The sequence below is a fragment of the Tympanuchus pallidicinctus genome, unplaced genomic scaffold (assembly GCF_026119805.1).
Source record: "Tympanuchus pallidicinctus isolate F22 unplaced genomic scaffold, pur_lepc_1.0 scaffold14, whole genome shotgun sequence".
NCBI classification, from domain to species: domain Eukaryota; kingdom Metazoa; phylum Chordata; class Aves; order Galliformes; family Phasianidae; genus Tympanuchus; species Tympanuchus pallidicinctus.
The window spans coordinates 5,022,283-5,043,077 of NW_026294659.1; the positions used below are offsets into that span (position 1 = coordinate 5,022,283).

At 37.1% G+C, this 20,795-nt stretch overlaps 1 long non-coding RNA gene across 2 annotated transcripts; it reads right to left on the bottom strand.

The window, feature by feature from the left end:
• Positions 1 to 9,992: 9,992 nt before the first annotated feature.
• On the bottom strand, positions 9,993 to 10,918 carry LOC128076472 (uncharacterized). Of its 2 annotated transcripts, none has more exons than XR_008204392.1 (3): positions 10,877 to 10,918; positions 10,641 to 10,740; positions 9,993 to 10,563 (listed from the first exon to the last, which is right to left on the bottom strand). It is a non-coding gene; the product is annotated as an uncharacterized LOC128076472 (long non-coding RNA). The 2 variants fall into 2 exon arrangements; XR_008204393.1 differs by having other exon boundaries at positions 10,894 to 10,912.
• Between the last annotated feature and the right edge of the window lie 9,877 nt (positions 10,919 to 20,795).

Here is a 20,795-nt window from a genome sequence, read left to right on the forward strand (position 1 = left end):
ACCGGGTATACAGATATTAAAGAACCTCATCTCCCTCCTATAAATTGGAGCGAGACAGATATAAAATAATGAAGAGATACCATCCAGACAGACCTCATATGAATCTAATGAGACTCAACAAGGCCAAGTGCAAGGTGCTACAGCTGGGTCAGGGCGCACCCAAATATGCATACAGACTGGGAGAAGAACCCGTTGAGAGCAGTCCTGTGGAGGAGTTGAAGGTCCTGGTAGAAAAAAGGTGGACACGAGCCAGTGGTGTGTACTTGCAGCCCACTTGTATCCTGGGCTGCATCAAAAGAGGGGTAGCCAGCAGGGTGGAGAGGATTATCCTCCTCCTGTATTCTGCTCCTGTACAGTATGCTCCCACCTGGAACATGGTGTCCAAGCCTGGGGCCTCCAGTACAAGAAAGATGTGGTTCAACAGAGGGTCATGAAAATGATCAAAGGGCTGGAGCACCTCTCCTATAAAGGAAAGCTGAGAAAATAGGAGTTATTTAGGTAGAGAAGGGAAGGCCCCAGGGAGACCATATAGCAGCCTTTGAATATTTAAAGGGGGTCTACGAGGGACAGCGCTCTTTATCAAGGAGCGTAGTGACAGGATATATGATAAGAGTTTCAAACCAAAAGAGAGTAGATTTAGGTTACACATACATAAGAAATTTGTCACAATAAGAGCAGTGAGGCACGGAACAGGTTGCCCAAGGATTCTGTGGGTGCCCCATCCCTGGAGGCACTCAAGTCCAGGTTGCGTGGGGCCCTGGGCAGCCTGAGCTGGTGGGTGGTAGCCCTGTTCATGGCAGAGGATTAGAACTGAATGGTCCTTAGGTCCCTTTCAGCCCAAGCCATTATGTGATTTTATGATTCTATTTTATGATTCTATTATTCTGTGATTTAGTTGACTTCACAAAAATACAATACTGTGGTTCTATCAGGTAGATGCATATTCTAGTTAACAGAACCTTGCTACTTTTCATTGTTTTATACTGGAGATATAACCACTCTTCAAGCTTATATGGTATTTTCACGTGTTTCAAATGTATCATTTGTTTATAACATTAAGAGATAAAAAGACAAAGGATTCTGTTCAAGATACACCAATATGATATCGATTATGTTTACAGTAAAGTTAAATGCATCCTGGTAAACAAGAGTAATATAAGAATGTGGAACAGAATGCAGATTACACAAGAAAAAAATCTGTGAATGGAGCTGTAATAAATTTTGAGAAAATAAAGAATTGATTTTTTAAAATATAATTTTATTTCCATATATTGCTCAGTTTCGTATCTCAGAGTATAGAGGCTACAGTTTTATTTCTAACTTCCAGAAAAAAAAGCTTTTGAATTCAGAGCCACTCATGTTCTTTTCATCATTTTGTTTCATCATAGAAAATGGAGAATAAAAGAAAAAAAAAGAAAAAAAGAAAGAAAATGAAGGGGAGGGAAAAAATTATTATAGTTAATGTGAAAATGGAACAGTGAGGATTGTGTTTTGATTCAGAAAGGGAAAACTATTCAAGAACCTATTTTTACTTCTGAGGATCTTTTTGCCAGGTAAGATCTGGCTGAGACCGAAGTGTGGACTGTAGTTTGAATGAAAGTCACTGTGAAATATCAGGTGAGGGGAAAGTGCGACAAAAGCATTGTAAGGAGGATATGCTCCTTAAAACAGTCTTCTGTAAAGTCAGGCACGGAACATAAGCTAGAGAACATACTACAGTACATTATTATCAAATAACATATATATTTAACAAGCCTGTTCAAAAAGCATTACTAAACTAACCTAATGCTGGAGAAAGGTAGCAGTGTTGAAACACTCCTACATCAGAAAAGAATTACCGGAAACTGGCAAGTGTCTAAGAATAACCGTGTAAAAGAACAAATTTAAAAAGGTATAATTAGAAAAAGTAGAGAGTGAAATGACTTAAAGCTAGCAAGAGGCATAGAAACAACGAGGAATAATGGCTATAAATGTATCAGAAATAAGAAAAATTTAATGCTTATTACTGAATAGATTTTAGAAATGTCCTTTCAGGCTGTATGTGTATGTGTTTATACATATTAGCGCAATGGACAACTTTTTTCTCTAGCAAACTATAAGAATTTTTAATATGAGCTAGTGAGTTCTGTAAGCTGAAGTTCTGTATTATTTTTCCACTTATACCTGTAATATCAATGAGGATAACAGCTAAGAAACAAACATTTAACTAGGAACTGAGGAAAACTAGAGAAAGATTAAGAGAGGATTGGCTTTTTCAGACACTGAACCAGCTCCTTTACTTATGTCAGCTTGTAATTGAGATGCAAAAATCTCACGCCACATTGCTGAGGAACAATGAAATGCAAAGGAAAATGGTGCAAATACAAAGACTAAAGATGTCTTTATGTACTGCATCCAGATTCATCATGACAATGGGTAATGGAGGACAGGACAAAAATATCCTCCCCTCCAAACAACATTTAGACTTCTCTTAGACACAATACTTAGTCATGGAACATCGAGCCAAGTGGCAAAATAACATCAACAGTTAGTAGCTGCCCCAAGATTGGAATTTTGAGTGCATAATAAATCCTATATAATGCAAGTGGTGATACACTTAAAATCCATGTATCTAATATTATTCTGAATCTAGATAGATCTTTTTTGTTTATTCCATACCTGTAGTTATTTTATTTTTTTTTTTAATCTTTGAATCTCCTTGCTTTCAGTAAAGCTGTTAAGAATTGCAGATCCAGAGATGAGCTGCTATAACGGCATGTTTAAACTTACAGTGACCTGTTAAGTGTTTGACATTATGATTCACCTGCATAATATATGCTCAGATTTTCATATCCTATTTCTTTAATATATTGAACTACATAAGGGGTGAGGGAAGGGGGGGGAAGACAAAACAAGCATTATCAGCCTTGTTGCACTTATTTTCAAAAAACAGAACTTGTGTTCACAGATCCCAGCAACATTTATATGAGTACTTGTTTTTTTTTCCCCATAGTTAGAGACACAAAACAGCAAAATGGATTTTTAAATTTAACTACCCCATTACTACCCAGAATATCTTTGTCTTCTGTTAACGACTCAGATAGATTCAGTCATTTTTTGTATGACCCATCTTTAAAGAACAAAAATGTAATAAATTTTGTCTTTGTGACCAGTATAGCTGAATTAAAGATCAGCACCAGTAAGAGAAACAGTCCTTTCCACTGTAGTAAAATTCTTTTAATTCTTGTGCATTTATAGGCATTTCTTTCATTTTGTGATGCAACACTGAGCTGCTGTAATCTTTGACATTAGTATCTGTAGAAAACTTTCAGACAACAGAGAATTAGAACTTAGTCAATAGGATTCAAGAGAAATGCTAACTCTGTACAGTCCAGTTTATGATCCTGAAAAGAATGCATTGCCTAAAGGCATGGTTGGAGTTGGAGGATCTCACTGCTCCAGGGAACTTTCCTTCCTTGTTTGGCTCTTGACTCAATGCTAGCATTCATGTTCAGTTCCCTTTTCTCACCGTCTCTTCCATTTCTGCTCTATCAAGGTTTTCAGGTCTGGTATATGTTCAGCTTTGCCCAGGGAAGGCTCTTGCTATTCTTGCCATTCCTTCCAAGGAGAAGCACTCAGCACAGGACAAACAGCATCCTTCTACATTTCTCCCCAGCCACAGTCTTTCAAAAGCTGAGAAAATAAGACCATAGTTCATGGCAATATACTTCCAGACATCAGTGGTTTTCCATTTACAAGAGCCAGGCTTTTCACGTTGTCTTCAAACCAAAGTTAAATCTGCTGTGCATTACAGAATGCTTGCAGTATTGCTGTTCAGACTTTAAAATCTAGTCACTGAGTTATTCCCTTCACTTTGATCTCATCTGGAATATTTCCATTTCACACAACAGAAACAGGTCAGTCTTTCAGTTGACAGAACTATTGTTTTTTCTTTCACAAGCCAGTTTATCTAGAAAGAGATTTTTATAATGCCATTGTCTAACAAGTTCTACCAAGTGATTAAGATTTTTTGCTGTGAGCTGAACTAAATGAAAGTTTTCTTTTCACGTAATAGCTGTAATGAGAATCCTGCTCTGACATATCACCGTTAGGAGAATGGTAATTACAAGATTTCTAACAACATCAGCATTTGAGGCAAATTTCTTTCTAAAGAGGAAACAAGGTTGGATGGAACTCTGCTGGAAGTCCTTTTATTTTACATGAAGCTGAATATCAAACTACAAGATCATTTTTGCTCTCATTATTAAGTTTTGAAAGAGAAATGCTACTTTCCATTGATGTTTTTTTCAAGTCAGTGGGGAAAAAGACAAATGACTTTATCAACAGAGAAGGAGATGAAAAGAATTAAGGAAATTTGATGAGGTGTAAACAAAGCAACAGCTTAAGCTGAAGGGTGAACTGTAAATTGCAACACAGTAGTGAAAAAATGAACAATTTACAAAAGTAGTTTAAAAACTCTTAAGCACCAAAACAAATAACAGTACATTTTTAAAGCTTATTTAAGCAATAAGCTAAAATGATATTTAAGTGAAGACTGCAAGCAAAATTGCTTCAGCCTGAAAACACAGGGCAGTTTCTTCCTCATGTTGCCTTCATATTGCTTCAGGGTTAACACTCCTTACGAGCTCAAGTATTGTGCAAGAGATTATGCAGCACTCTTTTTAGAAAGGTGTAAAATTGAGCTTACATATTTTAAATGGTTCCATCTAGATTTAGCGTTATTAAAACATGATTGGAAACAAATTGCTTGATGTGCTTTTAGTATGTAGTAAATTTTGTTATTTTTTGATAGAATGTCAATTGTAATAGCTTAGGTAGATGATTTCCCTTGGTATATGTAGGTGTGCTATTCATTAGAGCTGCCAAGGTAAAATAAAATTTGAATTTGGCTAGACTGGTAGAGAAAAGTCTGAGTACTTTTAGAGACAAAAAGCATTTTCTACTTCTATATCAAACAACTTAATTTCGAATAAATATGATAAGTCTAGAGAAGAACACAACCCTGTTACCTTTTCTCTTATTCATTTTGAAATAAGCTACAGATTCATTCCATGCTGACATTAGGATGATAGCTCTGTTCCCACTGGAAGGGAAAGAAACATTGAAGGATCAAAAACATATTTACAATGTATTTGTTTTCAGTTTATATGTAACTTTAATTCAAAAATTGAAAAAATAGTTCCCATTTACAATGAGATATTTGTGATTTCAGTGAGCAGAAGAAATTACAGAACTGTCATTTTTTGAAGTGGTATCTTGACATACTGAATTTCAAAAGGTTCAATATCCCAACAGTTGAAAAGCTTCATAGGAATACAAAATGCAGTTGAACAGACAATTGCTTTTTTTTTGTTCAAATTGAGTTTTTACAGCTACCTGTTCTAGAGTCACTTCACTCTTTTTTTTTTTTTCAACATAAGCCTACGCATGTGTCTGTTGCAAGAGGACCATAATTTTGATAATGCATTCCAGATGCAGAAACATCAAAAGCAACTTTATAAAAATATTCAGATTTCCCTTTAAAAGCACTTCTCCAATTTAAACCATTAAATATTCTTTTCTTTTTCTTCCTGGTGTAGCATGTTAAAATGTTTTCCAGAACTTGGGGAATGCTCTGAATACTTCAGAATGTATCACATGTTCAAAATAGGAACAGTAGAAATTGCTATCAGTATGCCAGTTTTAAATGGTATTTAGGCATATTATTTATGTCAGAATCTAATAAATACATATACTATAAAGTAAATTTAAAAAATCAGAAGTTCTACAGATGAGATTAAAAATAGTGAGTGTGACTCCATTTATTTTCACGTCTGATTTTTAATATACTGGGATTCAGAAAAGAGTTTTGCAATATCCACTGAAGGAAAATAAAAGATTGTAAAGCCCAGAGTTAAATTAAGACTTCACAGCTCACGAGTCCTCTAAATCTTAACTAAAAAATAATGACACATTATTATTCATGTTTCCTGACTATTTTGGCTTCACAAGATTTTTTAAATATTTTTTGTTCACTGACGATTTTTTTTTTCTCTTTAATATACAGAAAAGATGGATCACTAAGGGTGCTTCAGAGAATAAGATATGCTGCTATTCAAATCTCCATAAAGAACATGTGGAGTGAGACACACTATCACTATCAAGACAAAATAATTTGAAAAGACAGTACACCATTTGCATTTTAAGGTATTTAGAGTTGCTATAATGTGGCAAAATAGTTGAAGTTATGCAATTAATTAGCAGCTGAATTAAGAAGAGTATTTTTTCTTGTGAGTGCAAAGACCTGGATAAGTCTTTTTGGTCTGGTAATAATTCATGTAATTCTAGCTCAGAGAAGATGTTACAGTTTTCAAAATAGAAGAATGGAAGAATGGAAAAGCATTTTAAACGATATTTAACAGCTCTTTTCAACTGCGTCAAGAAGAGCACTAGAACTGGGGCTCCAGCCCACAAGAACAATCTAGGTTTTCAAACTCGGAATAGCCATATGTAACCCTCGGTAGCAATTGCAATGTGTTAGTAGTTACAAGTACATGAGGCAACTAATGGGATAACTGTTAAGGTGATGAGAGTTCTAGCTCCATGTCAAGTCATAGCAGATCACAAGATGTTCATCTTTGTTTTCTCAAAGCACATCTCAATTCCCTAAAACAGGATCCTAACCTTGTGCTTTATCTTGTCCTCACGTTTCTACTGCACTACCACCACCATGCCAGCCCAAACTACTTTCCCAAATGCAAGCCCTGTCCCAGTTCCTCATCCTTGCATTTCAGCTGGCGCCTTTTCCAAGGACCCATCCTATCTTTGATGGTATGCGTTATTAAGGTGAAGAGAAGATAATTCAATTCTCTACATTTCAGGAAACTTCCTCAAGAAGTGAGAGCTATGATTCTTTGTTCAAGATCATACATAGTTTCTTATGAAAAGCCAAAAAATCTTAGGCTACACATTAATCTGGTGGATTGCAGAGGGGCATGCTTTCCCTGTATATATGTTCACATAACACTGTGATGAAAATCATTCAAACATTGTTGAGAAAAACTACACAGAAATGAAACTGATTTTTCAATCTAGCACTTGAGGCATTCAGATAGGAGGGCACAATTATAACCATAGTTTCTGCTCATAAGGTTGAATTTTACTCAAAAAAATTGAATAATTTAAGAGCTTTAGAAACAAGTATCAGAATTGCCTTTCACAGGCAGTGAAAAAGTCAAATATTACTTTTGTCTCTATACACTCTGCAACATCAGATCTACTCTCACACAGCAGCACAGTTTGGAGAACTTCAGTACAGTCTATATATTGATGATAGGGTGCTTTTGAGAGATATGTAGGTTGGATCCCTGTTAGATTTTTGATTGAACTGAACTCCTACTCTTAGATAAATTCTCTCAGATATTACATAAAAGATAGACAGTGGCACTGCGACAGCCTTTTAGGAAAAAAAGAAAAAGCAATTACAGCTTCATTTTATAGGCCTGAATGCATTTGAATGTCTCATAGATCACTTACCATAGTGGGCTTCTCAGGATGCTCGAGCAGAAGAATGCCAAATTCTTAAACTCGTAACGGGCCACTACAGGACATAGAGAAAGACTTTTTCAGTACTTTCGCACAGGCACAGAGAATGAACTCAAGACACTGTGTGAAGTGTAATGTTATCTTACATACTTTTGAACCAGGCCAACAAATTCCATTTCCTATTTTACATAAGTAAAAATGAGATCTGCAGAAGTGTTCAAAAGTGTAATATCTCACTGGGAGCTTTAACTCCTGATATCCATGATTTCAGTTGGAACTGTGATGTATACGCATATAGGAGGGTACAAAGAAGTTGTTAGGATGTGCAGGGAGAAAATTAGAATGACAAAAGCCCAGGTTGAACTCCGTTTGGCTGTTGGGGTAAAAGAAAACAAAAATCTATTTTACAAATATATTAACAATAAGAGGAGTTCTAAGGAGAATATTCATTCTTTACTGGATGCAGCTGGGAACGTGAGCACTGAGGATAAGGAAAAGGCTGAGCTTTTCAATGTCTTCTTTATATCTGTTGTTAAAAGTCAGATTGGTTATTCCTCGGGTACTCTAGTCCCTGATCTGGAAGTCTCAGATGAGATGCAGAATAAATTCCCCATGATTCAGATGGAAACAGAGACTTACTACTCCACTTGGACTGTCACAAATCTATGAGGCTAAATGGTATCCAAGCGAGGGCACTGAGGGTGCTGGCAGAGTTGATAGCCAAGCCATTTTCCATCATCTATCAGCGTTCCAGGTCAGTAGGAGAAGTCCCAGAGGACTGCAGGATGCCAATGTGAACCAATCTAAAAAAAGGGTTGAAAGAAGGATCTGGAGAAGTACAGGCCCATCATCCTGACCTTGCTGCCAGGTAGGTTGATGGAGCAGATCACCTTGAATGAGATCACGTGGCATGTGTGGGACAACTGGGGGACCAGGCCTAGACAGAATGGGTTCATTAAAGGCAAGTATTGCCTAACTAACCTCATCTACTGTGATAGAATAACCTGCCTCGTGGATGAGTTGACATAGTCTACCTAGACTTCAGCAAAGTCAATGATGTTGCCTCCCAGAGTATTTTCCTGGAGAATTTGGCAGCCCGTGGCTTAGACAGGTACACTCTTTGCTGGGTGAAGAAATGGCCATATGACTGGGCCCAGAGAGTGGTGGTGAATGGAGTTTGGGCATCAGGAAAAACTTTTTAACAGATAAGGTTGTTAAGCACTGGAATAGGCTCCCCAGGTAGGTGGTTGAGTCACCATCCCTGGATGTCTTAAATAGCATTTGGACGTAGTGCTCAGGGACATGATTTAGCAAAGGGTTGTTAGGGTAGCATAGTTAGGTTGTGGTTGAACTCGATGATCTTCAAGGTTCTTTCCAACATGAGTGATTCTGTGATTGTGTTCTTCTATCATTCTGTGAATGGAGTTAAATTCAGCTGGTGACCAGCCATGAGGGAATTGGTATTGATGTCTGTCCTGTTCAATATCTTTATTGATGAATGGGATGAGGGTACTGAGTGCATCCTCAGTAGGTCTGCATATGACATCGAGTCGGAAGGAAGTGGCTAAGGGAAGAAAGGTGCCACAGAGAGAACTGAACAAACTGGATCACTGGGTTGAGGCCATTGGGCTGAACTGCCAGGTCCTGCACTTTGGCCACAACAACCCTAAGCAACACTGCTAGCTTGGGGCAAAGTGGCTGGAAGACTGTAAATGTAACATATCTGGGGGTGTTACTTGATGCTCACCAGCAGTGTGCTCAGGCCAAGAACGCCTTCTATTTCATGCTGTTGGCCCACAGTATCAGTGGTAGATATTAATGGTACAAAAGTAGAGGCTGAACTTTCCTGCCAATATCCTGTTACGTTTCATTACTGTGCAACAGATGGCTGCAGAGGGCAGGGTGACACAGTAGCGTCTGACATGGAAGTGTGTATGGAACAAAGGTGTGCAACTAAATTCCTCCTTGCAGAAAAAATGGCACCCATTAACACTGATCGATGCTTGCTGAACATCTGTGGAGACCAAACAATGGATGTGAGCACAATAAGGTGGTGAGTGGTGCATTTCAGCAATGGCAACAGCAGGTCATTCCCACTTACGAATGTGGATTCAGGATCTTGTTCTTTGCTCATGAAGATGCATGGCTACTGGTGGAAACTGCTGAAAAATATCATTTTGTAGTTGAGCATTTGCTCTATCAAATAGAGTTATTATGTTCTTTGGATCTGTTGTAGTTTCCATGGAAGTAAATAGAAGGCATTAATTTTGGAGCAATTTAGTTCTGTTCTGGGCAAGATCACAAAACAAAGCCTCCTAGAAAATATGCTAAAGCACTCCGAAAACAGAGAGGGGAGTAGCGACAGCCCAAGTGATTTCACTAACAGGAAATTGTACCTGGTACCTTCTATGATAGGGTAACAGCATTAGTTTTGTAACAGAAGAGTAACAAATATCATCTGCCTGTCTTACATGTCTCTAAATTGGGGAGACATAAATTTGATGGATGGACCACTCAGTGGATAAGGAATTGGCTGGATGGTTGCAGTTAAAGATTGCGATTCCCCAATGTGCAGAGGAATTCCAATAATTAATGGTGTTTCTTGAGGTTTTGCATCAGAACTGGCACTACTTAGCAGCATTATTGGTAACATGGACAGTGACATTGAGTGCACTCTTGGAAAGTTTGGAGAGTATACCAAGCTGAGTGGCACAGTTGATGCACAGAAAGGAATGGATGCAATCCAGAGAGACCTTGACAGGCTTGAGAGGTAGGCCCAGACAAATCTCGTGAAGTTCAACAAAGCCCAGTGCAAGGTCCTGCATCTGGGCCAAAGCAATCTCAACCATTAATTCAGTTTGGATGATGAGTAAAGTGACAACTCTGTGAAGAAGGCCTTGGGGGTATTGGTAGATGAAATACTGAATATGAGCTATCATCATAAGAAGTGCAGCTTCTTCTTACCAAGGCAACTGATACTTTCCCTCTAACCTTCTCTTGGGAGGCCTCACTTCAAGTACTGCATTCAGTTCTGGGTGCCTGAAACACAAGAAAGATGTGGAGCTATTGGAGGAGCTCCAGAGGAAGCCATGAAGATGATCAGAAGGCTTAAGCACCTATCCTATGAAGGCTGACTAAGGAAGCTAGAATTGTTGAGCATGGAGAAGAGAAGGCTCTGAGGAGATCATGTCATGGCTTTCCAGTGCTTGAGGGATCCTACAGGACTTTATCTGGGAGATGTGGTAACAGGGTGTATAATCAAAGAATATTAAGATGCTATAATTACAAAATAAACAAGATAGCTTAGTAAAGCAGATAATGATAGCAAAAAGAGAATAGATAGAAAACTTACCCCTATCCTATGCTCACTTGCAAAACTCCAGCAGAGCACATTTCCAGAAGACATCCTTCCCCACTGGTAGCCAGCTCTTAAATGGGTCTAGGAGGGGTGGAGCCAGGCTCCATCCCTTCCAGCAGCACAGGTGAATTGCCTTCACCTGTGCTCCTCTGGATGACTCAGTGCTCACGTCAGGTGATCAATCAGAGGTTCAGGCTGTGACTCAGCAGTTCCCATACATAGGACAAGGAGTGAATAGTTTTAAACTTAAAAGGTGAGATGTAGATTACATGTTAGGAAAAAATTTTTAGTCTGATGATGATGGTACAGCTGCTCAGAGAAGCTGTGGTGTCCCTGGAGGCACTCAAGAACAGGTTGGATGGGGCTCTGGGCTGCCAGAGCTGGTGGGGGGCAACCCTGCCCATGTCAGGGAGTTGGAACTGGGTGGGCTTTAAGGCCTCTTCCCAACAAAGGCATTCTATGATTCTGTGATGTATAGGGTTAGGATACTTAAGCTTACTCCTTTTGGCTTTTTTTTTTTTTTTTTTTTTTTACTTTTATTATTTTTTTTCTTTCATAGTTGTTTAAACATAAATAACTGTTTCTTACTAATAAATTACTGTGTTTTGAAAAGTTTTAGGTTTAAATTCCCTCATTAATATGGGATTTTATATTTTCAGGTTACAGGGTAAAGAACTTTTTAATAAGCAATAGTTTGTTTTATATCTTTCTGTCTCCAAAAAGCTGCTGAATCTTTCTGCACATCATTAGGTAGTTCAGCATTTGGAGACTTCACATCAAAGTCTGACTGTGCAACAGCAAAAGAAAGTTTAGAGAGAAACATATTTTACCTTGTCCAAAAGACTGAATCCAACTGAAGCTGATGGACATTGTCAAGAAAATGACTGTAGTATAACACACTTCTCTCTGTCTGTATATCTTGCCTTTCTGTAATAGCCAGACTAGTTCAAACAGCTATCAATACTTTTCTACTGCCTGCGGTCAGGCCAAGGTCTTGAAAGCAGCCAGACACTTTCTCCCTTCACTACCTCAGCTGTTCAGCACAGACAAGACTGAAACTGCTATTTGGCAGTGAATTAGAGATATGATTCAGAACAAAATGGGAAGATCAGTACGCATTTGCTGGTTTTTCAGAGCTCTTTTTCTGAGAAATGCTCTTTCAAGTGTCAAGTATGTGAAGTCACATAAAGTATTTTGCCTTTTACTCAGGGGGTCAAGTATTTTAATATGGGTTTGTCTTTGGAGTTAATTTAGTGTAACACGTGCTCTTTTTACCTCCCTTTCTTCCAGCACTCCAGTTCCTGAAATATAAATGATGATGTATGCAGCACAAATAACTGGTTACCATAGGAACAACTATGATAGTAATCCCAAAGCAATTTTTTTCTCTTTCTCTCTCTCTCTCTCTCTCTCTCTTTTTTTAATCCCATACTTCACACTTACATCAATCTTCTAACCTTCTTTTATTTGCAAATAATTCTAGAAAAAATGCTCTCATTTAACATCATTTTTATACTAAATAAACTTTTTCAATAAATATATCCCAATTTCCATTTTGTTGTCTCTAGCCTCCTGGACTTGTTGAATTTTCACTAATAGAAAGAAAAACATTATGAACATTTTCCAAGAGAGGAATTTTCTATCCATGACATTGAAAATGACAGCTTTATGATAAACATTACAACTTTATATGTGAAAGATAAGCCATGTTCTGGATAGTCATGAGTAGCTGTCACACTACAATATGAACAGCATCTCAATCAGCAGCTTAAAACCAGGGAACTGCCTATGGAGTTGAATATAGATTTCAATGCTTTGGAAACAACGGTGGCAACATTGGAATATTGCTAAGTTTGTTCCAGGTAGGTCCCATGAATGCTCACACGGGAATAGAAAGAACACTGTATACAAGTTTCCCAGGACCTACTGACATAATACAAGGCTGAAGGGGATGGTTTCCTGGATTGTATCATTACTGGTGACAAGATGTGGTGTCACCACTACAAGCCAAGTCAAAATATTCATCAAAAGTATCCATCAAGCATCAATGTGTGAATTTCCCATTGAAGAAAAAGTTCAAGATGTAGTCACAGCATGCATACTGATACGTACTTTTGGAATAGGAAATGTGTGACCCTTCTGGATTTCCAGCAACCTGCACAAACCATCAACTATGACCACTATGTAGCAATGCTGAAGGCTCAAATTTCCAAAGTCAGGCCAGAGAAGACAATCTTTCTGTTGTAACATGATAATGCCAGGCCTCATACCTGTCTGAAGACCTTGGAACACATTGCCAATGTTGGCTGGACTGTACTACCACTCCCACTGTACAGATTTAGTGCCTTTTGATTTCTGGTCAATGAGAGATGGACTTTGTGAGAAATATTTTCCTAGCAATGATGCCATCATAGCAGCTGTGAAACAGTGGATCATATCTGCTGGTTCTCTTTTTAGTTCTGGTGAAAACGTATAGCCAGTGGTAGTGACTACATTGGAAAATAATATTTTTTAGTTGAGAATTTGCTCTTTGTATCTGATCCCATGGAAATAACAGGAGACATTACTTTTGGGGCAACCTACATAGGTCTGCATAGGAATGTTTTATGACAGTCAGAATCAGTGTTTCAGATGTATGTCAATGTACTGCCAAAACCCTGTCAATAAGTGTAAGGCAAAATAATCAGGGATAAACTTGCCTTGGAGAAACTATTCCTTTGTGTTCCTGTGTCAGTGGAGGTATCCCTATTTTGCACCAATATTTAAATTTCTTGAGCAATGATTACGGATGTTGGGAGAATGAACTACAGCATCTGTAAAACAGAATGTGACTGAAGCCTATTGTCAAATGCTGTCATGTCGTTTTTTGCCTATGAGCTGCTCCACATTTTAGACATATATTTACCATCTTCATCAGTGAGGCTGTTTCAAATGTTTTATATCAAAGTCATTTAAAAAGCTTCTGTCTTTAATCTGTCTTCAGTAGGAGAGCACATAGGTGTAGAAGAAACATGAGGTAATGCTATATGGGGGCTTCCTTAGAAAACAAGAACTTCGTTTAAAAACAAAAAGTTGTTTTCTTATTGTTCTTGTTTGGTTGGTTTTGGTGCTTTAAAAATTTACAGAGGAATTAATAATGGTTATAAAATAGCTATTGACTGAAAATGATAACCATGTGTGATGGTCAGATATCTGCATAATCCTCTGTATTTGAATTGGTAATTCTACATTCATTACCTAAAAGGGGCTTATAAAGATTACACAGACAAATAGTGATACGATATAGGGAGAATGGTTTTAAACTAAAGAGAGAAAGTTGTATTAGATGTTAGAAATTATGTATTAGGAGAGTATAAAGGCATTGGAATACATAGTCCAGAGAAGGTGCGGATACTCCATTCCTAGAGGTTGGATGGAGCTCTACTCCAGAGGCTATCCATGCAAGTGGGGATGGAACTAGATTGTCCTTATGTTTCCTTCCAACCCAAGATAGTCTATGATTTTATGATATGTCTCATGTCTCACATGAGTGCTGGGCTGTTGGGATACACCTGTACTACAGCCACAGAAGATCATACTACATTTTCAGTTGCTCTGAGGCTGCTGTTAGCAGTGGATCTATCTGAATTTGCATGAGGTGTACATTATACTGCAGTCAGCAAAGTACCAGAAGCAAAAACCTACAAGTTATGATTAGTTGAAATTTTGTGATTAAAAAAACATATTTTGGAGAAAACTCATTCAATTCTGTTTCAAAACCCCCTTCTTTACTTGCGTAGCTAAAATCAGAGGCATTATTGTGTCTACCTATTTAAAACAAATAGTGCTACAAACTTCTACCTTGTCAGAACCTAAAGTTCTTCTTGAGCAGCTAAGACTTCACTTCAGCTAAGAACAGATAGAGAAGTTGCTGTTCAACAACCTGGCCCTTCTGGAGTGATATGTCGTGTAATTTAAGTTTGGTGTCTACTAAGACTTATATAATGAATGAAATTTTTGAGCTAATGTGAGTTTTATTGAGCTAATGGTGTTTTTATCCCCATTTAATTTAGGGCAAAAACATTTTTTCCATCATTTGTCATATGTAATTTAACTATAGTAAACATTTGACATTAATCAGATGGTAGTTTTAAAAGAATTGATGTAATTTCTTAGATTTGGACATTTAACTACAGTGAAGTTAGTGGGTAATCATGTTTAGGGATAAAAGTTATATAAAGCACTAATTAACTTACACACACATGCTTCTTCATTAATATGAGGCCTGCTCCAAAAGTAATGCCTCCTATTTTATTACATTGGCTCATGACATCAGAGATGGGTGTTGGTGGTCTGGCAGTATTCCATTATGTTTTAATGCTGTGTGACAGAGGAGAGAGAACAGAACCTTCTCTAAGGTGTCCAAATGACATGACCTTCTGAAAAAAAAAAAAAAGAAAAGAAAAAAAAAGAAAAAGAAAAAAAGAAAAAGAAAAAAGCTGGCTTCGTTCTTCCTTTAGGACCACTTTAGGACATTATGCTTGCAATCTTTAGTAGATGTATCTAATGCTGCAAAGGTTGGGTTGCAAGTAAAGTGCTGTTTTGCTGTTTAGGTGGTTGTGGTTGAGGTCACTCGCCAATCTCTCAATTTCTGCCTCTGTTGGCATAGCTCATAGGTTGTTCTCCTGATGCTGTGTCATAGAATCACCAAGGTGGACAGGGAAGGCATTTATGCTGCCATTTTAGGCACAACTTAAGGAAAGTTATGCCTAAGTAGCAAACTGTAACAGCAGCAGGTAGAGATGTAGCTTGATGTGTGGAATGTTAACGGGATGAAGAACTGAGGATGTCATGAGTTTCCAAACTAGAAGCTGGTTAAGGCAGATCAGAAGTTATCTCAGTGCAGCAAATTCACAAAATTAAAAGTGTTAGCTTCTGTTTACTGCAGTAGTACTGTTTCTGCTGTCCCCAGGTAACACTGAATCAATTAGATGAATAATAGGAAAAATGTAAATAAGACATTCTTGAGTGTTCACAGCCCTTTTCTCTGAGCTACATTGCCAAAGATGTGCTAATTTATGGAGCTAAGAAGAAATTTTCAACAAAATACACTTTGGAAAGTGAATACTATTGCTACTAATGTTTTGTTTTTGTTTTTGTTTTCTGAAAATAAAGAGCTTTTTTAATTTTTGAAGTTTTTTCTTTGAGAAAAAAATTATTCTGCCTTGACGGAATAAAAACTAAACTGCATATCTGAAATTGTTTTTCATTTAAAAATGAAATTGTAATAATAAAATACTTGTATATTTTCTAAAGAATTATGTAATTTTTATTTGGGAAGAGAATGTCAAGCTGTGAATGTATGTGTTTATGTCTGCATAACCTTTTATTTTCACAGTGAGTTGCACAGATTGCATAAATATTTTTTTTTACATTTTTCTTCGTAAAATAGTATTTCCTGATATTTCTTGCTCTTTTGGTACAAAAAATCATTAGTGACCAAGAAGTTCTGTGAATTGTGCTTCTGTTTTTGACTAATACATCTTAAAGCTTTGAAAGGAAAACATCAAGGCTAATCAGGTTTAATGTTGTCTCAGCATTCTTATTAAATAACAAATATTTTTCTTAAACTGTTCAGGTACCCTGAACCACCATGTAGTGATGTGTAAGCTTATCAGCACAAAAATGCAGAGAAAATTCACACAGCAATGGAGATGGGTTTTAATAGATGTGATTATGAAATTGAAAGTGTTGTGTCAGTGCATAGAAAGAGAATTGAAATTATTTTTAATTAGAAATGAAAAGCAAAGAATTTTCAAAAGGGGGACAAAATCGAGAAGCAAGATATAAAGAAAAGCAAAAATGAAATAACAGTAGATAAAATAAAACTAATGTATTCCTTCCATTCTATACATACATTTAGCACAGTTTTCTTCTTTCCTGTAAATCTGCTGACGTGCTAAAGATTTCTGTGTCTTCCATTTACTCATATCTTTCACACTGCTGGATGATGAAGGGGGCAATAAGTTTCAGTAAATTCCAAGAGAATAAAAAGTCTTGTTTGCGTATACTTCTGTGTTTAAAAAGAAACTGTTGAAAACAGTTATTCAAGAGTGCAGTCACTGGGAACGGGAAGTAACACAGCTTCAATACATCTTTGCACATTATATTTGAGATTGTCAATGCAACAGTCATGGTCTTAATCATCTGCACCTTCAACAGGAGTGAGAAACTCTGTGTCCATTGTCTGAAGAACATGCAAGATGGTCATTAGCATTTGATTTATTTGTCTCTGTGTTTATTTGTTTATTAAAAATGCCCTGCCTCTTCATTGTAATACAAATCCTATGTTGTAACAGTTTCTATGGCAACTGTGGTTTTTTTTTTCATTTTAATTGAATAAAGAAAAAATTATGTAAAACCAAAACCATGCATAAATTACCAATGCATAAATTTCTGCTATCCTGGTTTCTAATCCAATTTTCCATAGTCTGTATATCATCAAGTAAGCAAGATAGTAAATCAACCTTTCTTCTCCCAGGAATATAAGCAAATGAAAAGTGGAGGGTTTCACTCAACCTTTTATTTGCTAACATTACTTAGCCAACTATCAGTATTGAAATTCAAATAACATCTGGCTGAAAGCATTCAGAAATCATGAGTCATTCCCTTAAAGTCATGGATCTGATTGTTCTTGAGATGGGACAAGCCATCCAAAAAACAATCCAATCCAAAACAAGCCAACCAAAACAAAACAAAGCACAACTCTTTATTTTTATCTGGTGCAGTGCGGAAAACCATAATGAATTTTGAGGAGGTAGCCTTGGTCATCTATAAAAATATATATTTCAAGGATGAAACTTAGATTCTCAACTAATTTTTAAATTCCAATAGCATGTCCTAGCTACAGATAAATAAAGTCCTGATTTCCTTTTTAGTATTCTTTAATACTTAGTGGTATGCTCAAACATGCGTATGTGCTTTTTAATTCTTTCTCTCTGTTGTCTTCCATTATTTGGCTCAATCACCGCAAAACATCCAAGATTTCTTCATTCGCAACTAGGTGTAGTTGAAATTAAGGAACTGTAGCTAAGATTTCAGCATTTAATTTCTAGAATTAGAAGAGAAGAAGAGTCAAAATCTTGGAGCTTTTCAGCAGATTAAAAAAAAAAAAATCCTTCAAATCTTACTGTAATATTTCAATTTCAAGAATGAGGGTGTTGAAATACAGCATTTTGACATTTGCTAGAATTTTATGTTTTGAAACTTCCATTTGAAAATATTTGAAATGTTGTTCCTATGAATCAGAAGAAAATTGTTCTGTTAGAAAATTTATGGCCAAAATTGCAAATCCACATGTAACAGCTGCCAAACTTTCTGAAGCAGTCATCAAGATATGAGCTCATACATGTAGCTATACTGATTATAGCTAATCAACCAAAATCTTGTCATTCTTGACTTCCAACATTATTGCCTACATAATCATTCAGTTTGCCTCAATCAAAAGTTGATCTTTCCAAATGGGTAGCAACTTACTGCATTTCTATAAAATCTTTATTGTTATGCAGAGAAGGGAAACAAAAGAAGATACAATGGATAAGAAAGTTGTCTCCACAGGAATTGCAACTCATTTTGGTTATCTACATATGCAATTTTTCTTCATAAAATAATCCAATTACCTTTGCTTATGAAAGTGATGTCGTGTGTTATACAACAAAATATATAATTATTATTATTATTCAAGTGTTTGACTAGAAATAGAATTTTTTGTTTACCATCATGATTAATCTCATTATCTCACTGGGGTATTTACTATGTATGTTTTAAACTAATCTTGATCCATCACAGAGACAGAAGGCTAAAAAAATCCCAACACATGACATATCTAAAGTACAAGGTACAATTGCAAAATGGATGGAGAAGAGACAGTGATGCTATTTTTTTGTGATTATTTTGCCTTTTCAAGGATGCTCTTTTTCTACTTGAGATATTGATACATAAAGATTCAACTTCAGATCTTGAATTTTTTGAGAGTTTAAGTTAATCTTCATTGTATAATGAATCCTCTTAATTGATATGGTCTACATAGACTTCAATAAAGCCTTTGATGCTGCCCCCCACAACATTCTTGTGGAGAAGCTGGCTGCCCAAGATTTGGATGGGCGTATGCTCTGCTAGGTGAAACACTGGCTGGGTGGCTGGGCCCAAAGAGCTGTGGTCAGTGGACTTAAATCCAGTTGGCTGCTGGTCACGAGCAGTGTCCCCCAGGCATCAGTACTGGAGCCGCTTCAACTTAACATCTTTATTAATGGTCTTGATGAGGGGATTGAGTGCACTTTCAGTAAGTTTGCAGGCGACACCAAGTTGGGAGGGAGTGTTGATCTGCCTAAGGGGAGAAGGACACTACAGAGGGACCTGGATAGACTGGGTCGATGGGCCAAGGTTAACTGTATGAGTTTCAATAGCGCCAAGTATCAGGTCCTGCTTTTGGTCACAACAACCCCAGGCAGCCCTACAGGCGTGTGGAGGAGGGGCTGGAAAACGGCCTGACAGATAGGGACCTTGGCATACTGATGGACAGTCGGCTAAATATGAGTCAGCAGTGTGCCCAGGTGGCTAAGAGGGCCAATGGCATCCTGGCTTGTATCAGGAATGGTGTGGTGAGTGGGACTAGGGAAGTAATCCTGCCCCGTACTCAGCACTGGTTTGGCCTCAGCTCAAGTACTGTGTTCAGTTTTGGGCATCTCAGTACAGAAAGGACATTGAGGTGCTGGAGCAGGTTCAATGAAGGGCAATAAGGCTTGTGAAGGACTTGGAGAATATGCCCACGAGGAGAGACTGAAGGAACTGGGGCTGTTCAGGCTGGGGAAAAGAAGCTGAGGGGAGAGCTTATTGCTGTCTTCCACTATCTTACAGCAACATCAGGATCGATCTCTTCTCTCTGGTGACAGGTGACAGGATGAGGGGAAACAGTCTTAAGTTGTGCCAGGGTAAGTTTAACTTGGATATCAGGAAAAACTTATTTACAGATAGGGTTGTTAAGCACTGGAATAGGCTCCTCAGGGAAGTGGTTGAGTCACCATCCCTGGATGTGTTTAAAAACCGTTTGGATGTGGTGCTCAGGGACATGATTTAGTGGAGAGCTGTTAGATTTAGGGTAGTATGGTTAGGTTGTGGTTGGACTTGATGTCTTTTCCAACCTGAGTGATTCTATGATTCTATATCTGTTTTAATTTCATATTAAAAATGATGCAAGTACCTCTTAGATAATTTTTCAGATTTCTCCATGTGAAGTTATTACAAAGTCTGAAGAATTCCAAAAGTTTATTCATACTATCTTAGAAAATAGCAAGTACAGTTAAAGTTTCCAACATTTAAATACCTTTTTATTCTTTTTTCTTCCCCAAAGTAATTGTGAGCCAAATATTAAGAAGAAAACAAACAAACAAAAGCAACAAAAAAACATTCAACACTGTGTAAGCTCAGTGAATATGCTGTGTTTGAAGTCCAGCTGAAATAAAGTACCTCCTGAAAAATCCTTTTCTTTAAAAGACTTATGATATAGTGAGGTGACTATAAAGTGTTCCTACTCTCTACACAAAGCTATATATTTAAGGAAAATATGAGACATTTCCTATTTTGAGCTTTTCAAATGAGACGTTATGATATCTTTTGTGATTTCAGAATTATTTCTATTAAGGGAAACAGTTAATGGTTTGAAGAGACTGGATCTAAAGTATTCAACAGAATCCTAATAAAAACGAAAGAACTGATTTTTTTATATGTTTACTTTTGATTTTCACCTTGAAAGAAATGTAGAACCTGAATGTATGAATACCACCTGGGAGTAAATCACTCAAATAATTCAATGTTATGAAACAGTTTGTATTTTTTCAATGTGTTCACTGATTAGATTAAAGTCAAACTTTCTATT